Here is a 15,442-nt window from a genome sequence, read left to right as displayed (position 1 = left end):
TCTTGAAGTCGTTTTTGAGGCACGTGCCCATCAAAAAAGCACACCGCTAACTTCACAAAAGCGCTCAGCGTTTTATGGGAAGTTTTCAAGCGCCTCAGTGTGAAAAGGCTCTTAAGGCACTATAAGAAAATCGGAACGATCGTATACACAGCTTTCCACAGCCAATTCTGACTTTCTGAATGGAAATTCCCGAAGGGAACAGAATGAATGATTTTCATTTAATGTGTACCGATTTCATACAAGAAAAATTAAAGACTGCACGTGATCAGAAACAATAAACAAACAAAAAAAAAGCCTTTGTCGTGAAAGAATTTTCGTACATTACTTCCTTCCTTGGTTCTGACTTGCTGTGAAACAACGAGGAATATCGGACGCTCATTCGTCCTGATTATAGTGTGTTCCCCACTTAAAGCGGCATTCCACTCAAAAGTGGAACTTCCACTTATCCGTCTTCCGCCCCCCCCCCTCTGGTGCCACATTTGGCGCCTTTCAGGGGGGAGGCGGGAACAGGTACCATCCCTACTCCCGGGAAAGGGGGCCCCTCCTCCTTCCTACACAACAATTAGAAAGTGCATAGTGCTTCGTGCATGTGCAGTATGGAACCGGCTGTTTTTGACAGGTACCGTTCCCCACTTCTAGGAGACAGAGCCGTGGCCCCGTCTCCCAGAAGTTCGGCCTCCTCTTCCTTCCTCCGCCGCCGGACCAATTAGTAGGGAAGTGGCTGTGAAGCCGCAAGGCTTCACTGCCGGGTTCCCTTACCAAGAATGATGGCGGCTGCGGTGCTGACATCGTGGGCTCCCTGGACAGTGTCCATATATTAAAAGTCAGCAGCTGCAATAATTGTAGCTGCTGACTTTTAATTTTTCACAAGGTGGCTGGTCCTCCTCTTTAAGGGATGGTTATAACCCAAGACAGGGTTTTTTTGTTTTGTTTTTTACTATCTGTGTCCAATTTGGGAGAATGTTCTTCACTTCATGTCCCATTGGCCACAGCAGGAAGTGAGAGTTCCTGAGTGGAGCACAGTGTGTCGTTGTTTGTGCATTAGTGAAGAAGGGAATGATGGAGATACCTACCACATAGTGTAACTGAAGCACAGCACATGTCATTTTCATTTAAACATGGGACACTTTATGAAGATATAACTGGAACACAGGACACGTGTTTTGTATATTATTATTTTTTTTAAATTGCACATAGATTGTATGTGTCACTAAAAAATATCTTCGTACTCCTAAAATAATCCATACATATCCACTACTTAAAGGTCCGGCTTAAAAAAAAAAACATTAAAAGTCAGCAGGTAAAAACACTGTAGCTGCTAACTTTTAATATGGACACTTACCTGTCCAGGGTGCCCGCGATGTCGGCAGCCGAAGCCGAGCAATCGCTCTGGTCTCGGCTGCCCCGCCGCCATCCAAGTAAATTCCAAGGAACAATTTCAAAAATAAAAGGTTAGCATCACTATGATTATTACATATGTAGTCATGATCAATAGACTAAAGTTCAGAATGTGAGCATCAGGGTCTAAGGCAGGGGTGTCAAACTCAATTTCATCATGGACCGCATCAGCATTATGATTGCCCTAAAAAGGGCCAGTTGTATATGTAAAATTAGATGTCCAGCGCATCCCCTCCTGTTACATTAGATCTAAATAATTAGTGCGGCGCTAAAAAATGTATCAAAATACAATGTCAGTGATAACATACGATATGTGACATAAATAATAGTGACTAAATAATAAAGTCCATGTGTGAAGACCAGATAATCTCCGGATTGAGGTATTTCCTTATCCTCAAAGAATTTGTGCCGTAAGTTACGTCTGCGTAGTGTAACTTTGGCGGCGTAAGGGCGCGCAATTCAAATCAATGTGATGGGGGCGTGTTTTATGTAAATACGTTGTGACCCGACGTAAATGATGTTTTTTTTAACTGCGCATGCGCCGTCCGTGCGCATGCTCGAAATTAACCCGGAACAAGCCAATGCTTACGACGGTGACGTCATTCTACGCAAAGCCGTATTCGCGAACGACTTACGCAAACGACGTAAAAAATTCAAAATTCGACGCGGGAACGACGGCCATACTTAACATTGAGTACGCCTCATATAGCAGGGGTAATTATACGCCGGAAAAAGCCGAACGCAAACGACATAAAAAAATGCGCCGGCCGGACGTATGTTCGTGGATCGCCATATCTAGCTAATTTGCATACTTGACGCGGAATTCTACGGAAACGCCACCTAGTGGCCGCCGGAAAAATGCACCTATGATCCGACGGCGTACTAAGACAAACGCCAGTCGGATCGAGCCCAGATGCAGTCGTATCTTGTTTTGTAGAAACAAAACAAAGATACGACGCAGGAACTTTGAAATTACGTGGCGTATCAATAGATACGCCGGCGTAATTCTTCTGTGGATCTGGCCCTCTGACTTTAGTTCCACCTTATATGTGTCAGTTCCACTGGTTTTCTTGTTTTAGTAATTTTTCCTTTATTTTTACCTAGTGAAAGCAGACCATCAGAGTCAGAAGTCCTTATTTGCATACTTGTTTCGGGTCAGCAAAGCCAAGCAAATAAATTTTTTCAAAGAGACCATAAATAGCAGCCTCTATTTTTGCTCTTGTGACAACTTTTAAAGTGTTCTTTTTTACCTAAAGCTGGTCTTACAGCTGGAGAATTTTCGTCTTCAGAACATTCATTTGATTATTTAAAAGTCAAAGGGAACAATTGGACAATCGATTTTGCCCAGACCAAGAAAAAATGTTCGAAGGACAAGGATGGAAACTTTTTGTTGAATCTAATGAGGTCAAATTTCCAACTGTTGAATTGGCTCCTTGATGAGAAAAATCGTACCTATTCTTATCCGCATGCACTTGTCAATGTTAAAGGGGTTGTAAAGGTTTGTGTTTTATTTTCTAAATAGGTTCCTTTAAGCTAGTGCATTGTTGGTTCACTTACCTTTTCCTTCGATTTCCCTTCTAAATGTTTTTTTTCTTTGTTTTCTTTGTCTGAATTTCTCACTTTCTGTTCCTGAGGAGAAACAGGAAGTGAGAAATTCAGACATAGAAAAAAAACATTTAGAAGGGAAAGCGAAGAAAAATGTAAGTGAACCAACAATGCACTAGCTTAAATAAACCAATTTAGAAAATAAAAAACTAACCTTTACAACCCCTTTAACACTGAGGTAGAATGTTCCTGTAAATTGGAGACATTGACATGGTACTCGAACAAAAAGTAATTTAAAATGAGTTGAGTCTGTGAATGCACCTTTGAATGACACGCAAGGGCAGGTGTGCGTTCAGGCTGCACATCCACCCCTGCACATCCACAGATTACAGGGTGCCTTGGTGTGGCTCTGTGGCTCACGCATGCGTTTGCAAATGCGTGCGGACAAAACCACTGTTTTTAACGCATACTGTTAAACAGGTTAATTGGCTGTTCTGCGAGCTGGTCGGTAAGTAGGCTTGGTTTTTCCCCTGGGCATTCCCCAGGTTTTGTTGTTATCCGCTTTAGCCTTCCAATGCTAGTTACTGCTATGGCCAGCTATAGATGGGGCTGCGGACATGTTTATGTTTCACCTATGGTGCTTGTATTGGTCCAGCAACACACCAACACCTTTGCAGCCATTGTGCTACATGCTGGGTGTTTGGTGTGCTCCTGCACCTTTAAGGAGGGGTGGCTCCCCTTCAGTCCACCTGCCCTCATCTACCCATTAGAATGCATGTGCCTCCATTGTGGGGACACTCATTTTTTAGTGTTAGGACCACAGATTACAGGGTGCCTTGGCGCGGCTCTGTGGCTCACGCATGCGTTTGCAAATGCGTGCGGACAAAACCCCGTTTTTTAACGCATACTGTTAGACAGGTTAATTGGCTGTTCTGCGAGCTGGTCGGTAAGTAGGCTTGGTTTTTCCCCTGGGCATTCCCCAGGTTTTGTTGTTATCTGCACATCTACCCCTGCATAGCTTTCCTGCATGCACTTCCAGGTGGCTCCAGACTTGTAAACAAACACCTCATTCACACTGTACAGACCCCTGTGCCTGTGTGAATGAGGTCTAAGGCCCCTTGCACACAGGGCCATCTAGGAGCAATATGTCCCTCTCTGGGTTTTAGTGCGATCAGGAGGGACATGTGCAGTGTCCAGCCCCACCACAGCTTACCAAAGTCTGTGGTGGGCTGTGGTTGTACGGGGCTGAATGTTGTACTGTTCAGCCTGTGTTTTGGACCTTCGTTGCCTGAAAGCACAGGGCCTTAAACACAGGTACCACTCAGTATAGTGTTCAGCCGCAGTTTGCTATAGACTTTAATAGGCTTCCTGCAGTGGGACCGGACACTGGTCATGTCCCTCTAGAGCAGTGGTTCTCAACCTTCTAGGGCTGTGACCCCTTGATAAAATTTCACAAGTTGTGGGGACCCCTAACGGTAAAATTATTTTGGTAGCGCGGGTTGTCAGCACCCAAGGCAAGGCAAGTAATTTACGCCCCTAACCCACAGACATTTAGCGCTCCCTGAGTCCTTGTAATGGCATCTATAATCGCAGGTAGTGTCACTCAATGTCTCCGGCTTCACTGTGTCTCCAGCTCTGTGGTTACTCTCGTAGCAGTGACACCTATGCCGAAATCAGGAGACAGGGTCTCCTCCAGCCCCTCCCACTTCACATTCCTCACCAGTCAGCTGACCTCTAGTCTTTTCCCCCCAGCCATGCCGTAAACTGAATGGGCGCCTGCGTAAGAGGCTGAGTGGGCAGCTGCGGGCTCCAGGAACAGCCCAGAGGGGTGGCCACATGCTCCAGGGATAGCCCTGCTGGGTGGCTCCAAAAATGCTGGGAGAGTGATACAGTCTTCAGGAACAGCCCAGGATTTGGTGACCCCCTGGTAAATCATCATTTGACCCCTGAGGGGGTTGAGAACCACTTCTCTAGAGCGCATTATAATGCCAGGAGGGACACACTGCTCTTAGATGACCCCCTGCACAAGTGGCCTAAAATGTGTTGTGATTCTATCGAGAAAAAAAAAATGTGGCAACCCATGAAGGCTAATTATTGTCCCCTATAAATTGGTTCTCTTTTCTGGCATTTTCAGCACATCATTCTGCATGTTAAACATTATCCCAGGGCTGTACAGAACATTATAAAACCGAACAGAGAATATTTATAGAAACAGTAGCACAGCTGAATGTGAAAAAGGGTAGTATTGATCATTGTGACAAATGTGATTCTGTACTATTTTAAATACAGAATAGGACAGGAAGTCACTATCGTTAGCTTGCTATGGCCAACACCGACTTCCCACATAGCTTTAATTTTCTTTCATGTTGGTCTTCTGATGTACTCAGTCACCTATTATTAGAGAGACTCATACAACTTGCAAGACTTCTTATGTTTGCATATTAGGTTTTATTAACGAGGTGTGCCATGTGATCAAGAAAACACAATGCATTTTAAGGCTTCATGCACACAGCTATACAGGGGCAAGACAGCGTGCACAGGCTGCATTATGCCCCCCTCAAGACCCGCTGACGTTTATTGAGATGAATGGGAGGATGCGGCTGTGCGTGATTGTGCTCTGGGATTTTCATAAAACACCCACATGCGCACAGACTTATGTGGCAAACTCATGCGATTTGAGCATACGTTAGACGCAGCCACCTCTTCCCATTCATCTCAATGGTCAGCTGTATGCTACAGCAGAAGGTCCAGAGAAGGCATAATGCAGGCTCTGCATGCTGTACAGCCCCTGTATGTAAGCAAGAAGCTTAAGAAACAAATACAAATTTTTGGTGGAGGTTTTTTACACGAATATGTGGAAATTCTCATAAAATGTAAATATTTTCTTTGCACGCGTTCTTATTTCCTAATGTGCCAATTTGTGCCGAGGTCCATCACCTTTAATGCTTTGCCCTACACAGTGTAGTTGTACAAGTTAACATTTTACAGTCATTAGGTACATTCTGTCAGCTTTAGAGTTGTTGGGACCAAAGTACAAAACTGGTCATTACTGTATAAGGAGGCAAAGTACAAGTTATTGTTTGTGGGATTCATGGAATGACGAGAACAAATAAACCTTGTGTTTTGCACTTGACTATAAATTTAGCTTGATACAATTTTTTTTTTATACCTTGGCCTTCAACTGTTCTAGGATTGGTCCCATTTCTCTGGATCAGCGTTTCTCAATCTTTAATGGTGCTAATCAGAAAATAATACGCATACGCCTATACAAAAAAAAAAACACAACATAATTTTATTTCAAAATATAATTATTAGAAATAAGAACATTTAGTCCCTAAGAACTTGAATGAACCGTACATAAATATGGTAAAAGCAACCCATACACCTTCTTATAATCATATGAAATAACATACAGTATATAAAACACAACACGTATATTATAAAACAACATATATTAAGCAGCGCTCCTAAATTAATGAAATTGTATATATATAACATAATTTTTTTTATGTTATATATCATTTAATTAATTTTATTTAGGAGCACTGCTTAATATATATTGTTTTATAATATATGTGTTGTGTTTTATATGTATAAACCTGTCTAAGGATAGGATATAGTAGCAGCTCCAGCTGGCACCAGCATTGTGATAGTAGAGGGAGGTGTATTATAGACCTACCCATTTTTCTCTACAAATTTGTTTTTACAGTTCTATCTGACTCCATAAGCGCCAAGTTTTTAGGAAGGGCCGCTCGAATTATTGTTTATATTTAACATACAGTATATAATAGATTTGAATACAATGGCAAATCAGATAATGACAATGAAGACAAGAAAGGAAGGTGTAATATCCCAACTGCTTTCACAAGTTGAGCTTCTTCAGGGGTTCAGGGGGTGCAGCTAGTTAGAATAAAAAATTGCGATAGCTATAAAATACAATTTCTAAAAACAAACACATGCTATAATTACAGCCATATATAATCTATTACTCACAACCATATTAGTCATCCAAAGCATATAAAACTTCTTCAAATGTAAGTGAAGACCCGTAAAAGTAAGCACAATCTAAAGGCACCCTAGTCTAAAACATAACCTGAGCCTGGGATAATGCACACAACCGCCTTGAGCAAATTAACTTTACATCAGAAGCCCCAATTACATCAGAGCCCTCCTTCAAATCATATCACTTCAGAGGTACTCCCATCACGTTAGAATTCCTTCTTCACGTCAGAGGCTCCACATCACATCAGAGCCCTCCTTTCCATCAGAAGCACCATATCGCCTCAGAGGTCCTACCATCACTTAGTGTCCCTATACATCAGAGGTCCTTCCATCACATCAGAGGCCCCCATTACCTAAGAGGTACCATATCACTTCAGCAGTCCTCCCATCACATCAGAGGCCCCCACCACATAACAGATACCATATCACTTCAGAGTTCCTCTTGATTATGTCAGAGCCCCTTCTTTACATCAGAGGCCGGGCATCGCATCAGAGGCCCCATATCACTTAAGAGCTGCTTCCCATCATGTCAAAGGCCCCATCACATCAGAGGTACCATATCACTTCAGAGGTCCTCCCATCATGTCAGCGTCTCTTCTTCACGCTAAAGGCCCCCATCCCATCAGAGCTCCTCCCATCATGTCAGAGTCCCTTCTTTATGTCAGTACCCCCCCCACCTGCAACACATCAGAAGCCCCCTATACATCAGAGCACCCCCTGTACATCAGTGAGCTCTTTCTCTGATTTAAACCCCCTTACATGTGTTTTGATGCAGTAGCTCAGAGTTCAGTGTTTACGATCTCGCTCCTGTAATGGTGAAAATGAAGAGTAATAGCTAGGCCTCTCGTAACAACGTCCTTAGCAACATCCTGGAAGCAGAGCTGCTCTTAGAAATCATGGGGCCACGTAAACCTAGCTGACAGGAACAGTGAACCAAAACAGGCGGCTCCAGCTGCATGAACAAACCACTTATTCACGCAACCAGAATACCTTTGCTAATGAGTCCTCAGTTGTTTTCTGGGGGGGGTTGGTAAAATATCAGGGGTCTAAACAGACACCCAATGTCTTACTTTTGAGAAAGAGATTGAGGACACAGATTCCTCAATCCCTTCTGTCAGGTCACCTGAGGCCAGGTGACAGATGCACTCCATTGGAGTCAGGAGTGCACCTCTAAGGTAGTGGACCCTAGGACTGACTGCTGCGGATAGAACTCTGGGTGGTTAAGGGAGGCAGGACCACTGGAGCACCAACACGGATCCCACAGGGAGCTAGAGCATAAGATTCCCCAGGGCGCAGAGTCTAAGAGCCAGCAGGTGTTCACCAGAGCCTCTCGTGGTGAGGATGGACTGCGCAGAAACTGGCTCCAGGTCGCGGTCCCCAGGGTCTCCCAGTAGGCTACAGGAGGATAGAGAGGAAGCAGCAGCCCAGGATGACAAGCGTTGTAAGGAGATAAGCCAAAGGTCAGGGCAACTAGCAGACAAGGATAAACATAGAACACGCCAAAGGACAGGGTCACAAGCAGGCAGGGATAGTCAAGAATAAGCCAAGATCAGTAAAACAGAGACAAACGTAGAGCACACGGCAAGCAGGAAACCAAACACACAATATTAATCAGCACCGCTGGCTTGCAGTGCACAGGTTAATATAAAGTTCCCTGATAGGGCCTGGGGTGGAGCCATGCTTAGAGGAGTGATTACTTAAAGAGGAGTTCCACCTAAAAATGGAACTTCCTCTTAACCCACTCCTCACCCCCTTACATGCCACATTTGGCATGTAATTTTTTTTGGGGGGGAGTGGGGGCTTCAGGAGAAGGGGACTTCCTGTCCCACTTCCTCCTTCCGCCGAGGGGCTGGAAAGGCGATTAGCTTAATCGTCTTTTCACAGCCCCTCCCTGTAGGCGAGCGCCTGTCCAATCGGACGGCGCCGCGCCGCTCACGCATGCGCACTGCCGCTCGCGCATGCGCACTGCCGCTCGCGCATGCGCAGTGGGTGCCCGGCCGTGAAGCCGAAAGCTGTCACTGCCGGGTGCCCACACTAAGAATGAAGACGCCGGCCGGCGAGGGGGGGCGAGGAGCGGAGCCGTGGAGCAGGTAAGTGTCAGTTTATTAAAAGCCATCAGCTACACTTTTTGTAGCTGCTGACTTTTAATAAACTTAAAAAAAAGGTGGAAAACCCCTTTAAGCAGCTAGGTGGGAGTGGCTGGCCTCTTAATCTGAGCACACGGAGAGGTAAGCTGACAGACAAACATTACTGCATAACCATGACACCTTCTCTGCAGTCTCAGCTGCAAAGTGAATGAACATGAAGCACTCTGTACAGAGGCTCCCTGTTCATTGACAAACTAAAGCATTGTAAACACAGAGAGGGTCACAGGGGGCTTGGTTCCAGTAATTGAGCCCACTCCTGCTGCTCTGGGCACCCCTTGTTGAACTTTTGGCACCTGAGCCCCGTGCAGGAGGGCAGGTTGCAGCCCCTTATCAATGGTCCTGCCTGGGAGTTTTCCTGTCAAGTTTTATGAGGTACGAAAATGGCCTACACCTATAGCAAGGGCATTATTTAAAGCGGTAGTTCACCCTCACTGACTTGATTTTACCATCGAGACAGGCATTGTAGCGCGAGCTACAGTATGCCTGTCCCGATTTTTTTAACCCCGGACTCACCTTGTAATCGTACATTGTAGATTTCGGCTCCCGCGGGGAATGGGCGTGCCTATGGAGAGGGAGGATGGTTGACGGCCGGCCCTGGCACGTCACTCTCCCCGAAGACAGCCGGAGTAGGTCTCGGCTCTTCACGGCGCCTGCGCACAGGCTATGCGCAGGCGCCGTGAAGAGCCAAGCCTATTTCAGCTATTTCCGGAGAAGCGTGACGCGCCAGAGCCGGCCGTCAATCATCCTCCGTCTCCATAGGCACGCCCATTCCCCGGTATCTTCAATGTACGAGTACAAGGTGAGTACGGGGGTAAAAAAATCGGGACAGGCATACTGTAGCTCGCGCTACAATGCCTGATTTTATGGTAGAAGAAAAAAATATATATTTTTTTGCGTTGATAGGGTGAACCCCCGCTTTAAGTTTGGTCAAAGCTGCACAATTTGTTTTTATTCACAGATGTCCCTTATCTGCATAGGCATTTTTTTTTTTTTTGTAAAGGTAAACTATGTATTCAATGTTGAGCAGAAATGTATCAACAAATAATAACAGTAATAATTGATAATATTCCAAACAGATAATGACCAATTACCTAATCTTGTATATAATTATTTCTGTGATCATTTATGTGTAATGGTTCATTATTGTCTATCACTGATAATTAAACTGTTGTATGAAGTGTGTTAATAAGACCATTTCTTGTTGCTCATAGTAACCAGTTTCATTTTTTTATTCTACATTGTCAGAAATAATAGCTGACTGGCAACTAGAAGTTTTCTTGTCAGTCGATATTTTCTACATGATGCCGTAATTATGTTCTTAATTGTCTGTAAATAATAGTTCTTATTAGAGCCACTTCCAAAGCATAAGGAAGGGCTTCGTGAACAAACATCTCCACCTCGGAAGGATGCAGGGACTCTTCATTGTGTTTTCTGCTGCAACATCACTGTGTTCAGCCTTTTATTTGCTTTGGAATCGGGACATGAAAGAGTTACTGCTGACATCACAGGGACTATTTTGTTCTTGTGGAATCGGCTCAGGGATTTCACAGGAGCTTGTAGTAGCTAATATTCCATTCTGGTGAGAAGAGCAATGTGCTAAAAATAAAGGGACGTGCTAGCAACAGCTTTCCCATTGGCCGAGCTAGTGTTGGAATCGACAGCTTATTGGTGTACTGACTCGGCCAGTAGAAATCCAAGCTGTGTAATGCGTCAAGCCTACGTAAATTGTCGTGAAAACTTGATAAGCAAAGGTTGCTGGGAAATGTAGTTCATGCGCAAAGCTAATATACTACAAGGTCTGAAAGCCTGCGGTTAACCCCTGCATGGCCAGAAGTTGTAGCTCCATTTCCACTATCTGAGCGTTATGTTTACTGGTCCTAAAATAATCATTATCTATAATGCCCACGTAATAGGTATACTTTTTATCGGTAAACAAACAGTGGTATTTTTTATTTTATTTTTTTCTGTTAAATTTTATTTGGAAGAGGAAAAGGTTGTAAAAAAATTCAGAGAAAAACATCTACATAATCTAGGTTCGCACGTGTGCGTGCAAGTTTGTGAGCGCACATTCATGTCACGGTAACATAGAGCCAGGTTAGGGTTGCCACATTTTCCTCAAGCCAAACCCCAACCCAAACACTTTAGCGGTGCACAATACATTTTTTCTTTTAGTATACACTCTAGGATTGTAACAGATCTGGGACACCTTTGGACACTGTAAAAGAAAATAGTAGTGCAGCGCACATAGTGCCCCCTCACCCTCCTGTCAAGCAAATCAAAACCCAGACTGTCCCGGTGAATTCTGGACAGGTGGCAACCTTAAAGGGGTTGTTAACGAAAAATGTATTTTTCATAATAAGCATCCTTTACCTGCAGACATTCCTCTTTTCACTTCCTGATTGTTCGTTTTTGCTCAGAAGTTGCTCTATTTCTTCTCTGTTCTGTTCACTTCCTGCTTGTCTGATTATACTGACCACCGTGATGGGAGGCTTTACTGCGGTGGTCAGTAACGTGCTCACCCCTTCCTGGGAACTACATCTGTGTGGCAGGACGTTCTCTACGTGTAAGGCCCCATACACACGAGAGAATTTATCCGCGAATACGGTCCAGCGGACCGTTTCCGCGGATAAATCCTCTCGAGGATTTCGGCGGATTTTCATGCGATGGAGTGTACACACCATCGCATTGAAATCCGCGCCGAAATCCTCTGGCGATGACGCGTCGCGCCGTCGCCGCGATTATGACGCGGCGACGTGCGCGACGCTGTCATATAAGGAATTCCACGCATGCGTCGAATCATTACGACGCATGCGGGGGATCCCTTCGGACGGATGGATCCGGTGAGTCTATACAGACCAGCGGATCCATCCGTTGGGATGGATTCCAGCAGATGGATTTGCTTGGCATGTCAGCAAATATTCGATCTGCTGGAATCCATCCCAGGGGAGAAATATCCGCGGAAACAGATCCGCTGGCGTGTACACACCATAGGATCTATCCGCTGAAACCCATCTGCTGGGATTTTTCAGCGGATGGATTCTATGGTGTGTACGGGGCCTTAGAGACTTCAAGGAGGTGTGAATTACTGGTTGTGCCACAATTCATACTGGGAAATGTAGTTCTTACATGAACGAGCGATGCAAACCAGGAAGTGAATGAGAGAACAGAAACTAGAACGCCAGAGGTGATATAGATAAAGGAATTTAATAGGTATTTACTAGTTTTTTAACAGAATCATTACACTATTCTGTCTGTCTACCTTGCAGACATTAATTTTAGGCAAAAAAAATTTTCCTTTACAACTCCTTTAAGCCAGGTAAGGATTTATTGACAGAGGTGGGAGGAAAGGTTGTGGGGCATTTTTTATCTTAAAGTGAAACATTACCTCCTCTTCCTCCTCCCCCTCTCCTCTGCCACATTTGGAAAAAAAACTTTTCAACAGGGGAGCGGGTACCTGGTCTTGGCACCTGCACCCACCATTTGTTCTCCTTCTCCCTTCCAACCCACACCCTCCTGGAACACATCACAGGTCCCAGAAGGCTGCGGGACCATTTGCAAAGCGCAGCGCAGCTCACGGATGCGCAGTGAGAGCCTGGCTGTGAAGCTGAAAGGAGTCACAGATGTCTGCCCACAGTTAACATGCCGGAGCCAGGGACCCGAAGACCGATGAAGAACTGACTCAGGTGAGGGTGGCGCTGGTTGAGTGTCTACACTCAAAAAGTCTACACTCAAAAAGTCAGCATCTACAGCTTTTGTCGAATTTTGCACACTCAGATTTCCCAGACAACAGGTAACACTGCTTCACATGCGGACACATCAGGTGCACTGCCGGACGCAAGCTCTTTGTTTCCAAAGAGCTTACCCCCAGCCGCACACATCTGCCCACCAGACACTACCCCCTAGAGGGGAGGAAGTATGCATCCTGTGTGAGGAAATAAATACGCAGGCTGCAGCAGGGGACCTGACAGCCTGGCACTTCACACACAGGAGGCATGTGGCAGGAGCTTTGTGCAAAGAGTCAGGTGGATGATATATGTGGTGTGGACAGAAAGGGGTGTGCAGGGAATGGAGGGGAAAGCCAGGATGAAGCAACAGGGAGCACCGCTTGCCAGGGGAGTGGAGGACCAGGTAAGTAGGGGCTCCACACTGCATAAATGCAGGTCACTGATAAGGCACATAGAAAACAATTGTAAGGCAGGCTTACAAGCCTGAACATAGCATTAAAGTGTCTTTACCGTTCCCTAGGCTAAGGCAGCCCATATGTAGGAAGATTGAACTTTATTTGGTTAAAGAAAATTAGCAGCATGGCCCAGGCCAGGAGAAAGGGTTCATTGTTACAAGCTCAGTTCCCAGGCTTTTGGTCCTAGCCAGCTCACCTGTGCTATAAAAAAGAGGGAAGGCTGGGGTCCAGGGTTCCAGTAGGACCTACAAGTTTAATCGGTTGGCACTGTATGGCAGATTGGGACTGCTGCATTCCTTGGAGACTAAACCATGGAAAATACCATAATGGACTCTCGCCTCACAAAGGTATGCCTGGGCAGCCACACCACAATAGTTAGGGTTAGGGTAAGGACCTTGTTCATGCTGAACTGTATGCTGGAACCTGTTCAGTAAATGTTACTTTAAACGTTATTAACCTAGTCTAAAGTTACCCAAAAGGGGTGCGTATCTAAGAACCCTATGAGTCTGTATAGCAAACAAGGGGTATAAAAGCTCAGTTACTACAAAAGAGTTAACTCAGCAAAACAAGAAGAGGAATGCCATCGCTAAGGGTAACCAAGCACAAGTTCAAGACCCAAGCAGCCAGTCGTTAGGTGTGGTACCTGATAAGGCGACAGGTCCTCCTGTAGCGAGGGGGTCCTTGTCTGGCTCCCTCCCTAGCGGTTGGTTTCTAGTAGTAACTGGATCTGAACCTGTGTTACGGGGATCTTTGCCCTGGTCACGAGGTACAGGAAGTGAAGGCGTTAATATGAGTACACATGAGGTCTGCGCTATGTGCTCAGCTGATTGCGGAATTTGCCCACTTTCGGATATGAGATCAGGGCGATTTGCAGATCATTTGCCCTTCATACCAATGAAGGAACATAGGGCCAGATTCAGAAAGCTTCTACGCCAACGTATCTCCAGATACGCCGCCGTAAATTCAAATGTGCGCCGTCGCATCTTTATGCCGATTCACAAAGCAAGATTCGTCCAAAAACATGGCTTCAGCCGTCCGACGTAACTTGCCTACACGTATCGTGGGCACATAGTTACGCTGGACGCATTCAGCGTTCCCATTATAAATATGCAAATGACCTAGATACGCCGATTCACGAACGTACTTGCGCCCGACGTATTAATGTACGCTGTTTACGTAAGGCGTACGACCAGCCTAACTCTACCCCTCATAAAGCAGGGGTAAGTCATGTTAAGGTATGGACGTCGGAACGACCATCAAAATGTACGTTGTTTACGTCGTTTACGTAAGTCGTACGTGAATAGGGCTGTGCGTAAGTTACATTTACGTCGTAGGCATGCCCAGTTCGACCGGCTATTAATTTACATGGGGTCACGTTTAATTTAAATAGATGACGCCCACCTGCTTCCTACTTTGAATTAGGCGGGCTTACGCCGGCCAATTTACGCTACGCCGCCGCAACTTACGGAACAAGTGCTTTGTGAATACTGCACTTGCCTCTCTAAGTTGCCGCGGCGTAGCATAAATAAGATACGCTACGCCCGCACAAAGATGCGCCCAGGTACGTGAATCTGGCCCATGAACTTTACACCTTGGGCAATATGCTTCGGTGGCAGGTCTCTTCTGTACCATCGAATGGAAAGGACTGAGGAGCCGCCCCAGCTCAGTGAGGATGGATTACTGAGTTCCCAGATGTTCTATGCCCCTCCAAGCCCATCCATCATCGCTAAACTTCCAAGCTCACCTACCTCTCTGAGCAACATTGTCAGACAGGTTGTCAATGGGTTGGCCTCCCCTGGGTAGAAAGGGGTCGAGCAGACCGTCTGGATCAGAACTGCTCGTTTGGGATGACAACGAGGTGACCACCTGCTCGCACGATTCCACAGATCCTCCTGTCACCGTTCTGCTGGCACCTTACGCTTCTTGAGGACAGAAACGAATGTGAATGTACAATATGTAAAGCGCTGTGTAAATTGTTGGTGCCAAATAAAAATTCCTTAAAACAATTATTAATGAGACAAAAATGACTGCATATTGTATATCTTCCAGCATGTTTTTATGTGCTGTTCAGAATTACTGAATGTTTGAATAAGATTGACAAACTATCTGCATATAGACATCTAAATATGGTAAGCTATGACTCTGTACCAGATAAGGAAACTTGGCACAG

Source organism: Rana temporaria, chromosome 7 (assembly GCF_905171775.1).
Source record: "Rana temporaria chromosome 7, aRanTem1.1, whole genome shotgun sequence".
NCBI lineage: Eukaryota > Metazoa > Chordata > Amphibia > Anura > Ranidae > Rana > Rana temporaria.
The sequence above is the reverse complement of the archived record's forward strand: the minus strand, read 5'-3'. Positions refer to the sequence as shown.